The following is a 21,096-nucleotide window of genomic DNA, read 5'->3' on the forward strand; positions in this document are numbered from 1 at the left end:
TACAACTTCCTTCTCTTGATTATGAAGATAATATAAGGGACATAAATAAAACACCTAAGTACAAATTGGCTGCCTATACTTCTGTTATTTCTGAATGTTTGATGAATGAAGCATTGTGGTTATCTAGCTATCTTAGCTAAATAGAGAGCTGAACATTAACCCAGTGCTTCACAAGTTTTTTTTAGTCCATATTGAACATGAAAAATAAAGAGAAGCAAATTGAGGGTAATTAATCTAGGTGATGCTTTTAACTTGGTTGGGCAATAGCAGAAGGGGAGATCACTAGCAAAGGGGAGATAATAAATCTAGTTTCAGATGTGCTGAGTTTGAGATGACTTTAAAATCTCCAGCTGGAGAAGTCTAGTAGGCAGATAGTAATACAAACTTGGAGCTTTAATGAAAGTCATAAGTGGTCCTAGGGACACAAATGTGCATTGAGAGATTGGGAGAAGTGGAGAAGAGGAGAGGAGAGGGAAGGAAAGGAAAGATTTTTTTCAAAGGGGAGGAAAGAAATGGCTAATATTTATTGTGGATGTGACTTTCAAGAAGTTGCACGGTTAAAGGGAAGAGAAGAGAAGAGAAGAGAAGAGAGAGAAGAGAAGAGAAGAGAAGAGAACAATAAAAAAGAAAAAAACTAACTTGAGAGATTGCTAGAGATGAAGTGTATCTCTGACTCTTTACATTAACTGGTATCCAAAAATTCAATCCTATTCTGACACTACCTGGTGTTAACATCAGACTCCATAAGTTTCCAGGATGGCCCTCACCTACCTGCACTTCTGTCCAATGTGGCTATAAAATCAAGGCTCTTCATGACCCCTCTCTTGTTCAGATTTGACCATTTATTAGAAAGCTTTTCAGAGCTCAGGAAAACACTTTCCTTGTTTACTGGATTGTTACAAAAGGTTGAACTCGGGAATAGTAAATGAGAAGAGATGCATAGGGCAAGGTATAGTGAGGATGGGAGCACAATTTCCATGCTGTCTCTGGGCAGGACACCCTCCTAACCCTTTTACCTGTTCACCAATCCAGAAGCTCTTTGAATCTCATTATTTAAGTTTTTATAACCAATCTCTGGCCCACCCTTCTCCCCACCCAGCAAGGTGGGCTGCTGTGGATTGGGGATGAGAGTTGCCACATTGTAAGCACATGTTTGATCTTTCTGATAATCTGTCACAATCCTGAGACTCTGGAAAGGCCTCATCCTGAGTCACCTCACTAGCAAAGACTCAGGTGTGATCACAAGAGACCATTATGAATGACAAAAGACGCTCCTATCACTCAGAAAATTTCAAAGGTTTTAGAAGCTCTAGCCAGGAAAATAAGACAAAGATCAAATATATGTTTTTATTAAACCACAGTTTCTGTCAGCTAAAGTATAGAAACCAGCAAAGAGAATGAAGTATAGGACAGAACAGGAAAATTAGATTTGTATGGTCTCCATGGAGACAGAAATACAATACACAGCATAATTTATGTTGCAATGTTGATTTTTAAAAAAAGAAGGAAGAGAGATGTATATTTGGGGAACACAGGAGGGAAAGAGATCTGACTGGATTCAGATTATCTATCATCTATCTATCTATCTATCATCTACACACTTGAAGTGTAATGACAAGAAAATTGGAAAGACTTGAGAAAACAGGAAAACTGACTGAAGTCAAGAAGGAGGTTTGCTGTGCAGCTTTTGATATCCTACGAGGCTGAAATTCACAAATTTGTAGGGCTCCCACTCTAAAACGTTACACAAATTCCCCGGCAACATCGGTGACCCAGAACTAAGAGCAGAGTAGCTGACTACTGATTCATCTGGAATTTTATTTTGGATTTATTATAGTGCCAGGATAAGAGAAAATTTTCACGATATTTTGTATTTGAAACATGTTAAGTATTTATTGATTAGACTTATGAAAATTGCAAAGCAAGTTTGTAAATTCAGAAGACTTGGTAAGAATTTCTAGGTCAAAAAAGATGGAGAATTAGCTGATGGGATCCAGTTGGGAGCTGGAGAGACATATGGCTACTGAACATCGAAGAGCAGTTTTTAAGATAGATGCAGTGGCCAGATAGAGGGAAATTTAGAAGGGCTTTAAAGGTGTTTAAGGGCTAGAGGATTTTAAGGAATAGACTCAAAACTAAGTTTTTATGAAAGGAAGGAATTTGCGGCTGATAATGGACTGTCAGAAGCTTATAAAGGTTTTCTTCCTTATCTCTTTTGTTTCCTATCTCTCTTCCACAGCATCAGGGTTAACACCTTTTTCCCCCCTTCTCAGTCAGCGTACTGGGCAATAGAAAAGGCAGAGATGGGGTGTGGGGAAAAGAACAGTGGTCATCATACTTTATGATATTAGAGCTCAAAATAAACAACTGGAGCAAGGTGGAGGAGAGAAAGGGGTCTGGGAGTGGAGTGGAAAGGATGGGCAAAGTGCAAAGCTGGAGGCGAGCTCTCAGTCCCGAAAGTGATTCGATCTTAATGGCAATGGAAACAATATGTGAGTCTGCATGCCTAAGTTAGCAATTGCCTTACATGAGATTTGTATGTATAGATGACAAACTGACCATTAGTTCTTTTTGCACCCTACCATTGTAAATATTTTATGTAGAACATTGCAATTTTAGTGTCACTTGTTTTCAAGACTTAGATTGGTTAAGTGGTGCTGGGGTTTTGGTCACCACTGAAGCAGAACATTTTTTCATGAAAGCATCTATGGTTGCTTTTACATTTGTATATTTTCTATCTGTCTTTTAATATTCACTTAAAATGGACAAAGTTATGTGCATGTGTATATGTGCATTCTACACATCCATGTACATGCCTATATGTACACACAGAGCTGAATTAAGCCAATTGTGCAAGGCTGTGATCTGAATTCAGTTTGGTTGTCATTCAGTTGTTTTGTGTATGAGAGTAGGGTCCTTGGAGTCATATTTTCTTAAAACAAAACACAAATTCCCATTATGCGCTTCTGTATCTGAAAAGAATGTACAAATACCTTGTATGGGAGTGAAGAATAGTTATAGTAAAATACATTTCATTCCTGAAGGACTTTTTGGAGTTATGAACTACTTATTTTGTAAAACTCAAGTTGATTTTTTTACCTTGGTGAAATAGTATACTCTATGTCTTAATATACTCTATGTCTTCCTATAATTATAACATAATGATGGCCTGAAACAGAACAAGAATACCCATGAATTGTTAAATGATTCCAAGCCATTTTATGAATTGAGATTCTTACCACAACTGTAAAAGAGTCAATGTGAATGTGTAAGTAAGCAGGAGGCAGATTTTTTCAAGTATCCTCCTGATCCTGCTGCTATCAAAATTTTAATTCCTAGCAGATAATTAATATGGAGGAAGACATATATAAGTTGAAAATGTCTTTTAATGTACTATGCTAATGTCTCTTTACCTAGTAATTTGGTGAAATAATTTAGCAAAATGCATCCACAGTAAACAGGTTTCTCTTCAAGCCTAATGTTCTTTTCCATCTTAACTGAGCATAAAATTATATCTTTAAAGATCTGCGAGTAGAAAAGGCTTGACACCTGTTGAATAGTTCACTGTGACATATGGTTTTAAATGTGATGATTTTATCTGCAGCACATAGTATCTGCAAATTTGAGCTAATGTTCCTGTGAAAACAAGAAGGGATTTGTCAAAAAGTTAAAAAAGAAGAAAAAAATCATTTTAGTTACCATATGTAGAACACTGAAAACTGTATATAAATAGAAAACAATATTGACATTTGTGCATCCCTAATTATTTAGAAACGTGTTTTAAATCTCACTATTCTATTCAAACACCAGTGGTAACAGGGTCAGGCAGGTAATAATGCATACAGGTAAAGCAGGCACAGTGAGGTGAAGGTGATGAGAGAACTGCCCCATGTAAAGCAGGCAAGTGCTTCACAAAATTCAGTAGGCGTCGTCACTGCTGGCCTCGGATTGTCATATGGGCCAAATTTTCAAGAGATGCCTCATAATTGGGTTTTTGTAAAGATCTTACAGTCATGTTGACAATGGGCTTTTTTTTTTCAACATGATTTGTTTATAAGTAGTTCTCTGGGTCAGATTTGGTGTGTTGGCTTCTGATTTTTTGACTCTGCATGTTGTTGAGCAAATGAAAGGATTGGTGGTGGGAGAACAGAAAGTCAAGGAGGAAACAGAGAGGAACAGGGGAAGAAGGGGAGAGAGGAAAATAAATTTCCCCCAAACATACAAATATTAAATGTAAATCTCACTAAAGAAGATTATTTAAGATACTAATATCAATTTTAATGCAAAAGAAAATAAAGGTTATTAAAAGACATATACAACTGATTAGGCTTTAGAACTTTATTTCCTTTCAATGAAGCATATACCTGGTAAAGACTGAAAGCCTCAGGTAGAATGTGGAATTGATTTTACATATGGTGTAATATAGGAAATAAGATTCATTCCAAAATGCATGTAATACTGACCTACCACAATTTGTTGAAAAGATATAACAAATTGTATCCTTTCCACAATGCTCAAGAGGGTCACCTTGATACCAAGTCAAATATCTATCTATCTATCTATCTATCAATTATCTTTCTATCTCCTTCTGAGAAGATATAGAGTATAGAGTATATAGAGTATATAGAATATAGAGTATATAGAGTATATAGAATATACTCTATAGAGCATATAGAGTATATAGAGTATATAGAATATACTCTATAATATATTCCATCATTTATTTGACTATTGTGATGGTACCACACTCTTAATCACTGTATTTTTATAATGTGTCAGACTTGGTACTGTGAGCCATTCCCCTTTGGTGGGTCCCCCACCTCCCACCAGAATGTCTTGGCTATTCTTGGCCCTGTGTATTAACATATAAATTTTAAATTGTCTTGTTAATTTCCAAATTCCTTTGAAAAACATTTTGCCACACAGCTGTACATATATACTCAGGGACTTCACTTTAAGTATATTTCCCACAGAAATGCAAACAGTGAGCTTAAAGACACATACAAAAATGTTCATAGCAAGCACTCTTCATAATAGGAAAAATCTGGAAGCAGTCCAAATTTCTGTCCACAGTAGAGTGAATAAATTATTTTGTATTTATTTAACTGAATGCTATATACAGCGATGGACATGAACTACTCTTATAAGCAATGCCATGGATAAATCTGCCAATATCACACAAAAGAAACCAGACACATCTGAGTACAAAATGGAGTTCAATTTATATGAACTTCAGAAACCAGTAAAATCAGCTGGTGATATTAGAAGTCAGTATGTGAGTTGTCTTTGGGCCTGAAGGGATGCCTGGCAGTGACATAAGGAGGCTATTCAGGGGCTGGTAACCTTCCATTCCTGGGCCTGGTGGCTGCTTAGCTGGGAAAATGTACTTTGTAAAAATGTTTCAAGCTGTACAATTAAGATTTCTGTACCTTTTTATATGTATGTTATACTTCAGTATTTAAAAATACGGATGTGGTGTGTGCAGCATAATAGGTTTTTTATTGTTTTGGTTCTGTTTTGTTGGTTTGTGTTTTTCCCGCAGAGCAAAATTTGGAGCAAGGAGATGTTTGTGGATCCAGCAATGTGGCATTAGAGTGTATGGTAAAATAAACGCCTGGTTTATTTCTATATTGCACTTTCAAGAACTCATTTAGAAATCTAGGAAGATACCTAGTGTTCCAGTGAGGAAAGTGCAGAGACAACAGCTGCATACCAGGTAACCAAAAACAGAATCTATGAAGGAAAAGACAGAATGAAAGTGAGTTAAAGGGGTACTTGTATCACAGGCAGGTCATAGAAGTCATCTAATCATATGTCTTTTTTTACTGAGAAATTCTTGTCCTTTTCTTTCTCCTTTCCTTTCACCAGTGATTATAAACTAAAGACTCATGTTGATGCAGCATCAACTTATGAAGACAAATTTTGCAATAAACATCCTAAGATTTCTAACTATTAACTCTAGGGTTTTTGTTGAATTGCTCATTGATATGAGTAAGCTCATGCAGTAGAACAAGAGCCTAATGACTATTGTAAGGATAAAGGAACTTAGTTTGGGCCACAGGGCTCACTGCTATCAGTTTTGTGTTATAGTATCAGCTAATTCTAACGTATTCTATTCTTTCAACAACTCTGTCACGGAGACAAGAACACTCGTGTTTGGGGTATTACACACTTCCTTTCATGTTGTACTAATAGTGACATTCAGACCCGTGGCTCCAAGAGTTAAATTTTTTCTATTTAGAATGTTTTTCTTCCAAATACTTTTAGCTCTAAGACCTTATTTTTTTGAGAGAAATAAAACAAGGAAAGTGTAATATGCAAAGAAATCAAAGTGTGCTCACTCTGAATGCAGCAGCCAGGGCTCCATCACTTCCTGCCTCCTTCATCCTCTCCTCCTCTGTTTCCACCCCAGTCCCTCAGGCTACCCTTCACAGAACGCATCCTCAGCTTGAGTGCTCTCCCAAAACCAGAGTCTGCAGCAAGGGCACACATGTAGGAATCTGACTTTTGGATAGAGTCCCAGGGAATAGGATTGATGTCTGGGAAGGAAGGAAGGAAGGAAGGAAGAAAGGAAGGAAGGAAGGAAGGAAGGAAGGAAGGAAGGAAGGAAGGAAGGAAGGAAGGAAGGAAGGAAGGAAGGAAGAAAGGAAGGAAGGAAGGGAAGCAAGGGAAAGCCAATACAAAGATGTATTATGTATACTTGGTCATCCTTGTAGGTGATTGGGGTTCATTCCTACTGGAAACCTCTGGGAAATTAGACAAAATGAGCTTTAGCCAATTTTCCACGCAAGGAGTGGGAAACTGGGAACATTTACTTACTGGAACCTGCCTCCATTGGTCAAGGAACCTGCTGGGGGTATTGACCTCCCTCACATGTCCAGTTTTGTGCCTGAGTGAGTAGAGGCTAGGTTCCTGCAGAAGCCTTATGCTGCCACATCAGAGGAGACCTAGGACAGTCCACTGGAAATGTGTGGTGTCACCACTGAGGGGGAGGGGGTATCTCAGGTTTTACTCCAGTAAAGCTGGTTTCTGCAGCAATGCTGGAGTAAAAGCTGCTCTGAGAGGATGTATTGGGTTGACTAAAAAGTTGGTCTAGTTTTTTCCATATGGTGGTTCTAGTAGTGCTTGGTTGCCCTTAACTCCATTCAAAAGAATTTTGTTAGATTGTATTGTGACAGCTGTCATATCTGCATGCATTTAAAATTTTATTCAAATTGGTAAATTTTTGTGCAGCCATTTTAATTTTAAAAATGGAAGAAAATATGCCAAAATTTTTGGTATATTATGCTTTATTATTTCAAGGAAGGTAAAAACACAACTGAAATGCCAAGAAAACTTTGTGCAGCATATGGAAAAGGTACTGTGACTGATCAAATGTATCAAAAGTGGTTTGCAAAGTTTCTTGGTACTATTGACAGGTTGGCCAAATAATTCTTTGCTGTGAGGCTGTCTTATGCATCAGGAGATGTTGAGCAGCATCTCTGGCCTCTACCCACTAGAAGCCAATAGTGGAAGATAGCTGACATACTCAAAATATCCAAATCAATAAAGTTATTGGTGAAAATTAAAAAAAAATCTATCTTTTATTTCACGGAAAAAACTGTGCAGACTTTTTGGCCAACCAGTAAGAGGGGGCCTAACAAATATTAGTTACAAACCTTAGGTTCAGCTTTCTAAAGCCTGTTTTGCTTCAACCCTTTGAATGCATTAGACTCAACTGGAATGCTCTGAAGCCAGACTCCTGGGCCATGAGGTGGAACTGCTGAATGAGAATTGCCTTAGTGGGGGTCCAGGAATCTTCATTTTACATAAAAACAGTTAGGTGACTATGCACAGTGAAGCTTAAGAACCAATACTGCACGTTTACCCTCTGGCTCAGAAACATGCCTTTTATAAAGGGCTGATACCGGTACTTATCAGGTGGAGCAGTTACTAGTATCAAGTATGCTGTGCAGCAGGTCGGTTGTGGAACAATTTTGTGAATATTTAAATATACACATCCTATACTCTTGTATTGTGTTCAGGAAACTTCTCTACTCCTTCCCACCCACCCCCCGTACCCTCCCCCACATCCCCCCCACACATGCTTCAACTTTAAATCTTTGGGGTTTTATTGAAATACTCTTGACATTTTTGCTTGGACACTTGAAAACCTTCTCTTGATACTGCTAAGCACTTTATTGATTAATTTTGGCTTTTGTGCTTTCCCCGAATCTATTTTTTCCTTAACTTTCTCACTCTTCAGGGTATTTCATGTCTAAATGTTGACCAAATGATTCTCTACAGTATAATTTATAAAATATTTCCTCCTGGGTCAAGAAAGTAAGAGGTTTTACTGCAGCTCTGTTCTAAAAGTAGTAGACCGAGGCTGGATGTTTAAATAGGGCCTGAAGCAAGGTTTTGCCAACCTTTCCGAGGCTGTATAACAAATATTCTTTATTTGCTTCTTCAGGTGTTAGAGTCGGCGTCAGCCTCCAGAAGGTCACCCCTCAGCCTTCACTCCCTGCTAGCAATACCAACCTTTATGAGTCCCCTACGAAAATAAAAACCATCCCAGGAGGGATCATGCTAAGCTATAATCAGTTAATACCGTACTTTCAATTAACACTCTAGCAGAGATTATTTGAAAGTCAGCTGAGAACAGGAACAAGGGGGCAGCTTGGTACTTGGAAAGCCTGGTTATAATAAAAGAAAAGAAAAATAAAGTAAAAAAGGAAGGAAATCTTTATAATTTTGCTTAAAACTGGTAGGTGGTCATGGTCCTTGAAATCATCTGGGCTAACTGAATTTTCCACCTAAGTTTTGAAGGCACATTATAGGCACACCTCATTTTAATGCACTTTGCTTTTTTGTGCTTCACAGATACTGTGTTTTTTATAAATTGGAGCATTGTGGCCATCCTGGGCATCTATTGCTGCCATTTTTCTAACAGCACTTGCTCGTTTGGTGTCTCTGTATCACATTTTGGTAATTCTCTTAATACTTCAAACTTTTTCATTGTTATTATATGTATTGTGTTGGTACTATCCTGTATTCTGTAAAGTGTGGAATAGATGTGTGACTCTTCCTTTCACTTGAACTCTAAGAGGCTACTCTAGGGTTATTGATTGGCCTAATCAATATGGTTATCTGTGATCAGTGATCAGCAATAATGATGTGTGAAATCTTGCCATTTGGGACAACTTGGATGGACCTTGAGGGTATTATGTTAAGGAAAATAGTCAGACAGAGATAGACAAATACTCTATGATTTCACATGTATGTAGAGTCTAAAATAAAAAGCAAACTATAAAACAAAACAGAAACAGACTCATAGATATACAGAGCAAACTGATATTTTCCAGAGTGTATGCATGTGGTGGAATAAGTAAAAAGGTGTAGGGGGATAAGAAGTACTAACTCCAAGTCATGAAATAAATAAGCCACAGGGATGTGGTGTACAGCACAGGGAATATAGTCTGTGATATTGTAATAACTTTGCACTGAGACAGAGGGTAACTAGACATATTGTGGTGATCACATATAAGGTATATAAATGTTTAATCACTACATTGTACACTTGAAGCTAATAAAATGTTGTATGCCAACTATAATTAAATTTAAAAAATGTTGTAAATGTGTGTGTTTTGACTGTTCCACTCCCCTATCTCTCTCCCTCTCCTCAGGCTCCCCTATTCCCTGAGACACCACAATATTGGAATTGGGCAATCAATAACCCTATAATGGCCTCTAAGAGTTCAGGTGAAAGGAAGAGCCACATATAATGCCTACAGGCACAGGATAGTGCAAACATAAATTTTATAATAGACTACAGGATAGTGCAAACATAACTTTTATAAGCACTGGGAAACCAAAAAATCTGTGTGACTTGCTTTATTGCAACATTCACTTTAGTGTAGAGGCATAGAACGAAAGCCATGAAATTTCCAAGGTATGCCTCTATTTTGAAATTTTTAATTTTAAAAGGAATCCAGGTTTTCCTTGAGGGGCAACGAAAGCCACTTTCTCGTGTCATTACGTAATGATATTGTGCCTCTATAGTGTATGACTATAGCGTACAGAGGAAAAAATGTCTTTGTGATTTCCATGTTATCTTCTATTTGCCCTGTGTTTATTGCTAACAGAGCTTAAAGGTGTTGGGTTTAGGCCAACAATATTTGTGTGGGGGCTGCCATTCTAGAAGGCTGCGAGGAAGGAACACATTGGACAAATTACACTCTGCTTCAAGACTGACACTAACACAAAAATAGCATCTCCTCTTTAAAAAAGGATGAGTGAGCTGGTTGCTCTAATTCCAAGAAATGATTTGTGTGGTCATATTGTACAAACCATCCAAAAACTTCTGTCTTCAATGATTTTTTAAATGTGTTTATATTTTAATGGATTTTGTACAAAAGAGTATTTATAACATATATTTATATGTGTGTATGTATATGTATATGTATATGTATATGTATATGTATATGTATATATATATATTGAACAACTGTGAACCCATTATCCAATCCAAGAGTTCAAACATGGTCATATAACTTCCCTCTGTTTCTCTCTCCCCACCACCCCATAATTTTCCCTTGTCTTGCGCAAAGGTAACCAGTACTTTGAATTATTTGTTATCATTGCCTAGCTTGTTTTTATAGTTTAATTATATGTTTATAGGTATGCTTAAATAACATTTTTCAGTTTTGCTTGTTTTTGAGCATTAAATTCAATAAATCACATTGAATATCTTCTTATGAGAATTACTCTTTTTCACTTCCCATCACATCATAAAGTTCACTCATGTTGTTGTCTGTAGCTGTAGTTCAATTATGTATATTTCACTGAATAACTGTCACAATTGACTTGCCTATTTGCTTGTCGAAGGGGACGTATTGCCTCCAGTTTGTGTTGTACAAATATATTCTCCTGTATCTTCTGGTGCACATATATATATTTTGGGTTTATATCTGGGGGAGGGTTTCTTGACTTCAGCACTATTGACATTTGGAGCTAAATAATTCTTTGTTGTGGGGGGGTGCCTTGTGTATTGCAACATAACAGCATCTCTGATCTCTACGCACTAGATGACAGTAGGGTTCCCCAGTTGCGACAACCAAAAATGTCTCTAGATATTGCCAAATGTTCTCTAGCGGTCAAAATCACTGACTTAGAAATACAACTGCTGGGTAGAGATCAGGTGTATGAATCTTCACATTTATAATAGAATGTCAAATGGTTTGCCAAAGTAATTATAACAATTGAGGGTTCCTAGCTTTCTCATTGATTCATTTCCTCTCTAAGCTTGGTGTTGTCAGATCTTTTAATTTGAGATAACTAAATAGGTGTAAAATTGCGTCTCATTATGGTTGTAATTTGTATTTCCTTAATTATTAACTAGGTTGAGAACCTTCTTACATGTGCATCAGCCACACTTGTTTCTTCCTCTGTTAAGTGCTTATATTTTGGTCTTTGCCTTGTTTTCTATTGGGTTGTCTGTCTTATTGATTTAGAGAAATTATTTATGTGTTCTGGATAGTAATCTATTCATTATTAAGTGAGTTATAAATACCTCTCCTAGTTTTTCATTTGTGTTTTTCATTCTATCTATAATGCTTTTTTATAAACATAATTTCTTAATTTTAATATAACTAAAAATATTTTTAATGTATGAGGGCTAAGAAAAGAATACTTTTTTCCCACCTTCTAAGTTCTTCTAGCTGAGCTAATAATCAAGCTAACATGAGACAGATTAATAAGAGAAAATAAAATTTTTAACACATGCACATGGGGAATTTACATGAACACGAAACATTCTAAAGACAGTGACTCAACATTAATTACCAGTACATATGACATTTTGGACATAGAAAAAATGGGGAATGGAGTTTTATATTCCAAGAGTGCAAATGGGTGATTTGCAGTACTTGAAGAACAGAACACTCAAGAGAGATGTATTCTTTCTAGGCAAGTCAAAAACAACGGGGCACAGGGAGTATTCGGTTAAGAAAGAAGCCCTTGCCTGAAGCCTTGCCTCCTCTTTCCCGTACTTGATTCGAATTAGGCTAAGATTCCTTTCTAGGCCTTACCATCTGAATATCTTAGGCAAGAAGGAGGATGGTAAAAGATTCTTTCTGAATCTTTTCTGAATTCTTTCTGATTCTTTCTGAATCCCAAAAGGCAGCTTCAGGGTGGTAAATCCCTTTTACCTGGTTAGCCTTCTTTGCCTTAAGATTACAAATAAATTTGCCTACTTTTTCATGTGAGTTTAGCACATAAATAGAATAGCTTCTGTCTGACTTGCTGTCTCTTGGACTGTTTGCTCTGGGGAAAATCACCTGCCGTATCCTGAGGATGTTTATCTGGCCTGTGAGGAGGCCCACATGGAGAGGAACTGAGGCCTCCAACCAACAACCAACATCAGGAGAATCTGAAAATCTCTACCAACTCAACCCCAATGCAAACAGTAGCATTTTGAAGACTGTCTGTATAAGCTATAGTAGCAGGAGGTCTTCAGAGCACCTCGTCAGCCATAGTGCTAAAAGCAAACAGTCCAAAAGATTTTACCAAAACCGTCTCATCTAGAAGGCTGGTGTAGACAATTTTTTTCTGCTACAGGAGTGTCCAACACTTTTGGGGCTTTGTGTGTTCAAAAGATTACATTGAAAGACATTTTAAAAGTAATAATTGACCTGCTGATAGAAATAAACTGGTTGAGTTTAGATACGCCATCAAATACAGCGTTCTATAAGCTAGGTATATTCTTTCAGCCTCCCCAAATGATATATGTTACCTTATATAACCTGCTAAGTGCCAAAAATTCAGGGCCTCTAACTAAGTACTCTTAGTTTTCCCAAGACAGGATTTCTGGGAACCACTACCCTGAAAAACTGATTTCTGTTACCTCTGGCAACAGCTCTCTTACTTCACTGGGCCTCAGTTTCCAAATCTAGAAAGTGTGGAGATGATTTGACATAACTGTTAAGAACGTTTTCAGCTCTCATATTTTTTAAAAATATATTTATGGATAATACCTTTGGTAGCAGAAATTGTTATATAAAATAGGCATGTTTTGGCCATCAAGCACCTGAAAAGGCCAAGAGACTGTTACCAAGCTCCAAAACTTGAGTCTGTCTGCCTGCATACACTGGCCCAAAGAAATGTACTGGCAGGAGTTTGCTGCATAGAAAGGTTAATTAAGGAATTGGCCGATCTGGACATGGGGACCTCATGCTCCAAAGACTTGACTCCATGATTGCATGTAGGAATACAGACTGTAAAAGACAAAATCACAAGACATCATGGTTTAGGGGTTCGAGAACCTGCTAGGAACTGATTGATCAGAAGTGAGATAAGAAGTATACATCATTTCTTCACACCTTGAAGACAGCTCTGAAGCCTGCTCTGGCATCCCTCTGCCTGGTTTCATGGACAAGTAGCCAGGGATTCTGTCCACTTTTGGAACAGAATCTGAAGGAACTGAAGGATAACTTAGGTCGCAATGTTTCTTTAGCCTGCCAGAGGTCCAGACCTTGTTACAATTAGTCAGGTCTGGGCTATTTTGTCTTCTGCTGCCTCAGAGGTTGTTAATTATCCAGGGTAGAAGACAGGTTCATGAGATCTGGAGAGGCAGAGAGAGAGAGAGAGAGAGAGAGAGAGAGAGAGAGAGAGAAATGATCTCTAGAGTTAGGATTTAAAGATAAATTTAATCAAAGAAATAAAAACCCTTGGTTTCAAAATGACAAGATTTTTCTCAAATTCCCAGTTGCCAAGTTCACATTTCACATTGAATTGCTTTCAGCCTTGGGAGATATTTTACCTACCATTAAAATTACTTGAAATATGCAGTACTTTAAGAATACTTAGTTATTAGTTAACACACTCATAGGGAGAAGTGTAAACCTGTCAGAAAGATGAACAAGATGCTTCGGGATGAGACAAGGAGGAGAAAGGTGGCATTAGCAGAAGCAGAGAATGGCAATTCAAATTCTGCTGAATCCCAGTCTTGCTCAGGGGTCAACTTTGGCTTCACAAAGAGCTCTTTATCAATTAAAATTAGTTTTGTATGTATGTGCATACATGTTCATTGTGTAGGGGTGCCAATCTTTATAAACAACAAGAATTAGTTGAGAATATTGAAGTTGTTTTGTCAGAAAGACATTCTTCAATAAAATCATGATTTTGTAGGGATCAAGGAAACTTTCCTCTTCTCCCTTTAGTTCTTCTGGTTAGTTGAATAATTGAAAAAAATAGCACATTAACAGGAGAAAATAAAATTTTATAATGCATTTGCATGGGAATGCATATAAGCATGGAAATTCTGAAGACAAAGAGGGGAAACTGGGTATATATGTCATTTTGGGTGAAGAAGAAAAGGGTGGAACAGCACAAGTGTCTTAGATGTCAAAAGTGAGGATGCCAGCCCTGGCTGGTGTAGCTCAGTGGATTGAGCAAGGGCCTGCGAACCAGAGGATCGCGATTCGATATCCAGTCAGGGCACATGCCTGGGTTGCAGGCCGGTACCCTGCAGGCCAACTCCCAGCAGGGAACCCACGAAAGGCAACCATACATTGATGTTTCTCTCCGTCTCTCCTTCCCCTTTAAAGATAAATAAATAAAATCTTTTAAAAAAATCTTCTCTTTAAAAAAAAAGTGAGGATGCCCAATTTGCAGGTAGTTGAGCAAGATCAGAACACACATATGGCAGGTCCGTGTTCACTAGGCAACCCAGAAACAATGAGACACAGCAGGTACCTAGTAAACATGTTTGGAGTTTTCCTAATGTTAGTGTGGAAATGCTTAAGGTAATTATGCTAAGGTTCCCTTCCTGAAGCAGGTTTTCTATTTGAATCTCAGAAAAGGGGGAAGTAAAAATCTCTTTTTGGGTTTGTTGGGTTTTGACTGATTTCAGTTCCAAATAATTTGCAGCACATTCCAGAGACACTCACTTCCGACCACCACACAGTTTCCTCTCATCCTTTCTCAGCAAAGAGTGTTTTCTGCAGAGTGAATATGATGATGCAACTGGGAATTGCATCTGCCAAGAGAGGCTTTGTCTTTACTTGCTTGGGTGAGTCATTCATCAGTTGGCAGCCCCTGACCATCCTCCCAAATGGTGCCCACACTGTGAGCCTGGCTGTGAACACATTCCTCCAGGCACCTCGCAGGTCTGTGGTAAGAGGCAGTGGCAGGCTCAGTCACCTACTACCATGAAAGCCAAATGCATAAGACAGGTGCTGGTGTGAAGGGATGTGATGTATTCCGGTGCCAGAGACCTGAGAAGATGGTGGACTCCTGTCCTGAAAAACCATCTTGACCTCTCCATGCAGACTGGGGTTTCTAATCAGAAAGAAGCAGGACAGGAGAACAAACAGATCAGGGGGAGGGGCCTGTGGACATACAGGCAGTGTCCTTGCTGGTCCCAATATGGATCTTTAATGTCAGCATATGGGAACTGGTAATGTCAGTAGGCTACGTTCTTATGGTCAGGCTGCCCTGGGCCCAGGCAGGATCTAGAACAGCCAGTTCCTGTAATAACCTAAGAAAACAAAAAGCTCTTAGCAATTTATGGCAAACATGACAACATGGGCCTTTGTTTTAAGGCATACATCCTGTTTCCTGATCTGGAGAGAAGCATTGTTCATTATATGTTACTTAATCAAGAAGGTTATTTTGTTGTTTTATAAAAGATTTTCTACATCCTTTGTAATAGAACCACACACCCCTTCATGCTTGTGGCTCCTTTCGGCATGTCACTCAGATACTGAATGCATTCACAATGACTTATTCAATTAAATGTACCTTCATGTATCTGGTGGCATTTTCTAATACAAGCCACAAATTCCCTTAATTGTGTCATTCCCCACATCAAAAACAGAGAGTTGAAGAAAAAGGTTATAACAAGGCTTTCACATTTACAATTCTGCTGACAACAATGTGGTGACTTTTTAGTCGATCGGGGTTTTTTCCCTTAGAGTGAAATAGGAAGTAGGTGTCTAATTATGTAGTTGAACTTAAAATGTTTCTTCTGCGTGAGTTCCAGAAAAAATGAAGATACTTTTGTTATAAGCAGGGAAATGAAAGGAGGGCCTGAGGTTCCAGGTAGGTCGGGGAATTTGAGAGGGTGTGGAGCTAAGGTGGGGTTTTTCAATTGCTAAAAAAAGGAGCAAATGAAGGACAGAGAAAGGGAGTAAGTGGCTTTTAAAACAAAACTTACAGCACTATGTGGCAAGGAGGCTAGAATTTACTTAATGAAAGAAACCATGTTTAAATTGTCATCAAAATAGTGAATTAAAATTTTACCATAATTATGGCAAATTTGATTTACTCTTCATGTGAAATACTGCATATCCTAACACCATGAGAATGGTTTTTGATTAAGTGAAAGCTTTTCAAATAGCAGAAGAAAAAGAAATCTGATATACCTTTAGATATACATGCATCTCATTTGGTAGTACCTAGTCTACCAAAAACTGGATTCAGACCTCTCTTTCTGGGAAAATCCTGGGTTCACTGTGAGTAGGTAACATGATTCAGGTGTTTGAAAATAGGAATTATAAAATAATGTATTTGTTGAGAAAATGTAGCTATTTCTCATATAAAAAGGAGACATCTGTCATTTGATGGTGACATACATTTCCCTTTGGTCCCTTTTTAAATATTAATATTAGTGTACAGAATTGTGAAATGGTAACACTGAAACAAACCAGCCCATCTCATTGCTGGGGTTGACGTACTTGCTTGATTTCTGTGGCTCTGTGGATAAACTCTTTGGGTTTTCAGTTCACTTGTAAACTGATGAAGATTAGAATAGGTAAAGTCTTGGGTTCTTTCCCAATCTATGATTTTGTGGGAACTAAAATCTTATTAATACTTTTCCTCCACTTTCTAAGTTCTTCAGGCTAGGATAATAAATTAACAGAGACAGATTAACAGGAGGAAATCAAAGTTTTAATATATGTACATAGGGAGTTCATATAAGCATGAAAATTCCAAAGACAGTGAGGCAAGCAACACTGGAGATATGAGACATTTTTAGATGAAGAAGAAAGGACAGAGTATTCAATTTCAGAAGCACAAATGGGTGATTCACAGGTAGTTGAAATAAGAACAGAATATACTGTCAGAAAAATTCTTGCTGAGCAACTCAAAAACAATAGGGACACAGGGAGTACCCAGCTAACATGCTTGAAGTCTTCCTTATTAATGGTATGGTGAAGATTTTTAAGGTGATTAATTCAAGGTTTCCTTTCCACAACAGGTTTTTCTGCCTGAATCTCTTGGGCAGAAAAGAGGGAGTAGTTGAAGTTTCTTTCTGAGTCTCTTGTTTCTTAATAAACAGGTTAAAATTAGTATCTCAAAATGTAGCTTCGGGTGGCAAAACTTTGGTCCTGTCATTTCTAAGCTGTACCTAACATATTTAATTGAGTTTAAGGCATACATCTTTTGTACATTTTAATATATGAAATTGAAGTGTATCTTATAATAGATATATCTTTTTTTTACATTTACAGTGTTTATTGAAAAAAATCTGCATATAAGTAAACCCACATAGTTTAAACCTGTGTTTTTCAAGGGTCAAGTCTATTTCCAACATACAAATACAATTTGAAAAATGTAGCAAAGTTGTTAGGAAGTAATGATTTTTCAGTATTTATTAGCTTTGTTTTTAATAATTTTAATTGTAAATTCACAAAATTTTAATAGTGGTGTCCTTAATAACTAGCTAACAGAATTTCTGAAAATTTAACAATCAATTCTTATGAGCTGGTACAAGCTGGTCTAGCACCCTGTTGGTCTAGCGTGAAGTGGAGAGGTCCAGGCTGGGCCTACAAATGTATAGGTAGAAGTTAAACCTGAGATATAAATAAAATTGCCCCAGGGAGAATTATTCACTAAAATAGTAAGAGAAGGTAGTGAAGATGAGACCTTGAAGGAAACCAACATTTAAAGGGCAGGCAGTAAAAGGTGAACATGGAGAAAAGATAAGAAACAGCTGGTGAGGAGGTGGAGGCTGTAGAGGCCATGAAGGGTGCTAAGACAGAAGAGTGACATAAGAGAGTGTGAAATGAAGAGTGATCAGGAGTGTGAAATGATACCAAGAGGTGATCACGAGGAATGACAATTATCCATTCATTTAAGGGATCATTTGTTCATTCATTCAGCATTTATTTTATTTTTAATCATTTTGTCTTCTTTATTTCATAGCCAGATTTTTTAAAAATGGAATTATTGGGGTGATATTGCTTAATAAAATTATGTGGATTTCAGGTGTACAATTCTAAAATTTGTCACCTGTACATTGTGTTGTGCGTTCATCACCCCAAATCAGGTCTCCTCCATTCCCCATTTATCTACTCTATACCCTCTTTACCTCCACCGACTCCCCTTTCCCTCTGGTAATCACCATACTATTGTCTGTGTCATGGTAGATAATTCTTAGTCATTGTGTCATAGCATAATTAACAGTTTTCTTTTCCTTTTTTGAAGGTACATAAAACAATAGTGCATATTATAGTTAATGCCATCTTAGATTTGCTGGAACATGCTGTATGATTGAGGTATGAACCGCAAACAAGCCAAACTTAGCTAATGTCATTATTCATGAGCCAGTCATTCCCAAACCAAAAGAAATCCTTTCTTTTTCTCTGGACATCTATTTTGGAATAATTCATTCTTTTTTATAACAAACTATCTTGTTCTTTAGGTTTGTCTAAAAGTCATTCCACTTAATTCCTGGATATTCTGGGGTAGGAATGCAAAATAGGCAATTAGACAAATAGTTCATTCCTATGGCTAAATATGTTTATTTAAGTTAATTAATTGAAAAGAACTTGTTGAATTTTCATGTATTATGTTATCTGCTAGTGATAAAACAGTAAACAGAAAGCAATATCTATCCTCATGGAGCAGGTTATTAAACTGTAATGTGGCAAAGGCTGCCCTGAGGTATATATAAGGAAATGCACAGAAAAATTTGAGTCATTAGAAAGAGTTTTCTGTAGATGGTAGGCTTAGCCAGGTGAATGATAAAAAAGGAGAGAAGAGCATTTCAAAGAAAGGAAGTAGTATACTCAAAGACCCAGGATTTAAAAAGCAAATAAAAATAACCCTGCAGTATATTCAAAGAACTAAAATTTGTTAGAAAGGCTGGACATGCATAATAGTGTCAAACTTTTAAAATCAAGCCCTCAATGTACAAGTATTTCAGCTAATCTGAGTTAAACTGTGTGCTAGGCCTGGGAATATAAGACAGAAANGCCCTGAGGTATATATAAGGAAATGCACAGAAAAATTTGAGTCATTAGAAAGAGTTTTCTGTAGATGGTAGGCTTAGCCAGGTGAATGATAAAAAAGGAGAGAAGAGCATTTCAAAGAAAGGAAGTAGTATACTCAAAGACCCAGGATTTAAAAAGCAAATAAAAATAACCCTGCAGTATATTCAAAGAACTAAAATTTGTTAGAAAGGCTGGACATGCATAATAGTGTCAAACTTTTAAAATCAAGCCCTCAATGTACAAGTATTTCATCTAATCTGAGTTAAACTGTGTGCTAGGCTAGATAGAATTACAAATACATAAATTTTAAAATGGAGTTATATACTCAACAACTAGATCATAATATACCTTTAAAATAGCTATCAAAGTCTTCTTGATTATTTCACAGATTTTTAAACTCACCACATTGCAAAATAAATGTATTCTTTTTATACCCCACATCTGCTGTTTCTTTTTTCCCCATTCTTAGTAAATAATCTTACCCTGTCAACAAAGCACCAAATCCTGAAATCATACCAATATGTTTAACGTCATTCCCAAAATCAAACACATCATCAAGTTCTGTAGTTTTGTCTTCTTCACGGCATTCTTTAGGTACACTAATATCAGACAAAATGGACTTTGAAACAAAATTGTTCTTAGAGGCAAAGAAGAATATCATTGTACAATAAGATATAAAGAAGGACTTATTTTAAAAAATAATAAAAGGGCCAATATGTGCACCTAAGAATAGAATCCCAGAATGTATTAAAATAAAAAAAAATGGGAGGGAGGTGGGGAGCACTTGGGGGGGGGGTGAGGGTGAGCGGGGCTGGGAATATAAGACAGAAAACTCTACTTGAATAAGAATTAAATTTAAAAAAAATAAAAGAACTGACAAGCATAGAAAAAATAGACAGAAATACCTTGGAAAAAGCTATAAATGAGGCTGCTGTAATAGACATCTTTTATTTTTGTTGGTATTAATATCCTTTTTTTCCTTAATATAGCCCCTATTGGGTGGTAACTCACTTCACATTGGTTATTATGAGAATAAAGCAACATTTCTGACCACTGGGATGGGAATAATCAGTGTCTCATATGCTCTAGAGTTAACATATAATCCAAGATGGGCCAGCTGTAGTACTCTACAAATATTTATTGCTGTGCTCCTCATGTATTTTTTTGCAAGATTTGTGAAGCTAGAATGATATGATCCATTGTATCTGTAACCATAAAAGAACATGCACACCAGGTTAAGCCAAACAGAGAGAAATAGATTTCAAATAAAATGGAAGCTTTTGCCTTGATAGTATTATTTATTTTAAGATTCTGGATTATTTCTGAATCTAAAATATTGGCACACTTTTTTATTACATGAGTCACCTTATTTCTCTTTTACTGAAGACTAGTTTAGTCAGAATTCTGATATTTGCAACTCCAAGTGATAAAACAGCAAAACAGAGTTAGCAATTATAATTCTGGTCACCAGTTCCAGTGGGGGTCATTTCCCACACCAAGCAATTCATATGTGCCATCTGGGTGTCCCACCATTTAACCAATCCTCGCATTGCCTACCTGGAGATAGTGTCCAATCTCACAGGTTAGGGACTCAGTCCTAAAGACAGTCCTCTCATCACATCCTAAACCAGATGCCATTTAAAAGTCCAGGTTGTCACTTTTGTTTCTGACTGATGAGCTATAGATCAGAAGCTCCGACAAGCCCCTCCTTGGATTTGACTAATTGCTAAGAGTGGTTCACAGAACTCAGAACTCACATGATTCTTATTAGATTACAGTTCATTATTAAAGGATATAATTCAGAACATCCAGATGGAAGAGATGCGCGGAGCACGTTATG

General features: G+C 37.1%; 1 long non-coding RNA gene across 1 annotated transcript; it reads right to left on the minus strand.

The window, feature by feature from the left end:
• Window positions 1–973: 973 nt before the first annotated feature.
• On the minus strand, window positions 974–18,333 carry LOC118981275 (uncharacterized). Its single transcript, XR_005065314.1, has 3 exons — window positions 18,274–18,333; window positions 11,042–11,046; window positions 974–984 (listed from the first exon to the last, which is right to left on the minus strand). It is a non-coding gene; the product is annotated as an uncharacterized LOC118981275 (long non-coding RNA).
• Window positions 18,334–21,096: the final 2,763 nt, after the last annotated feature.

This window comes from Sturnira hondurensis, unplaced genomic scaffold, assembly GCF_014824575.4.
Source record: "Sturnira hondurensis isolate 20B ecotype Veracruz unplaced genomic scaffold, ASM1482457v3 Scaffold0023817, whole genome shotgun sequence".
In the NCBI taxonomy this organism is placed as follows: domain Eukaryota; kingdom Metazoa; phylum Chordata; class Mammalia; order Chiroptera; family Phyllostomidae; genus Sturnira; species Sturnira hondurensis.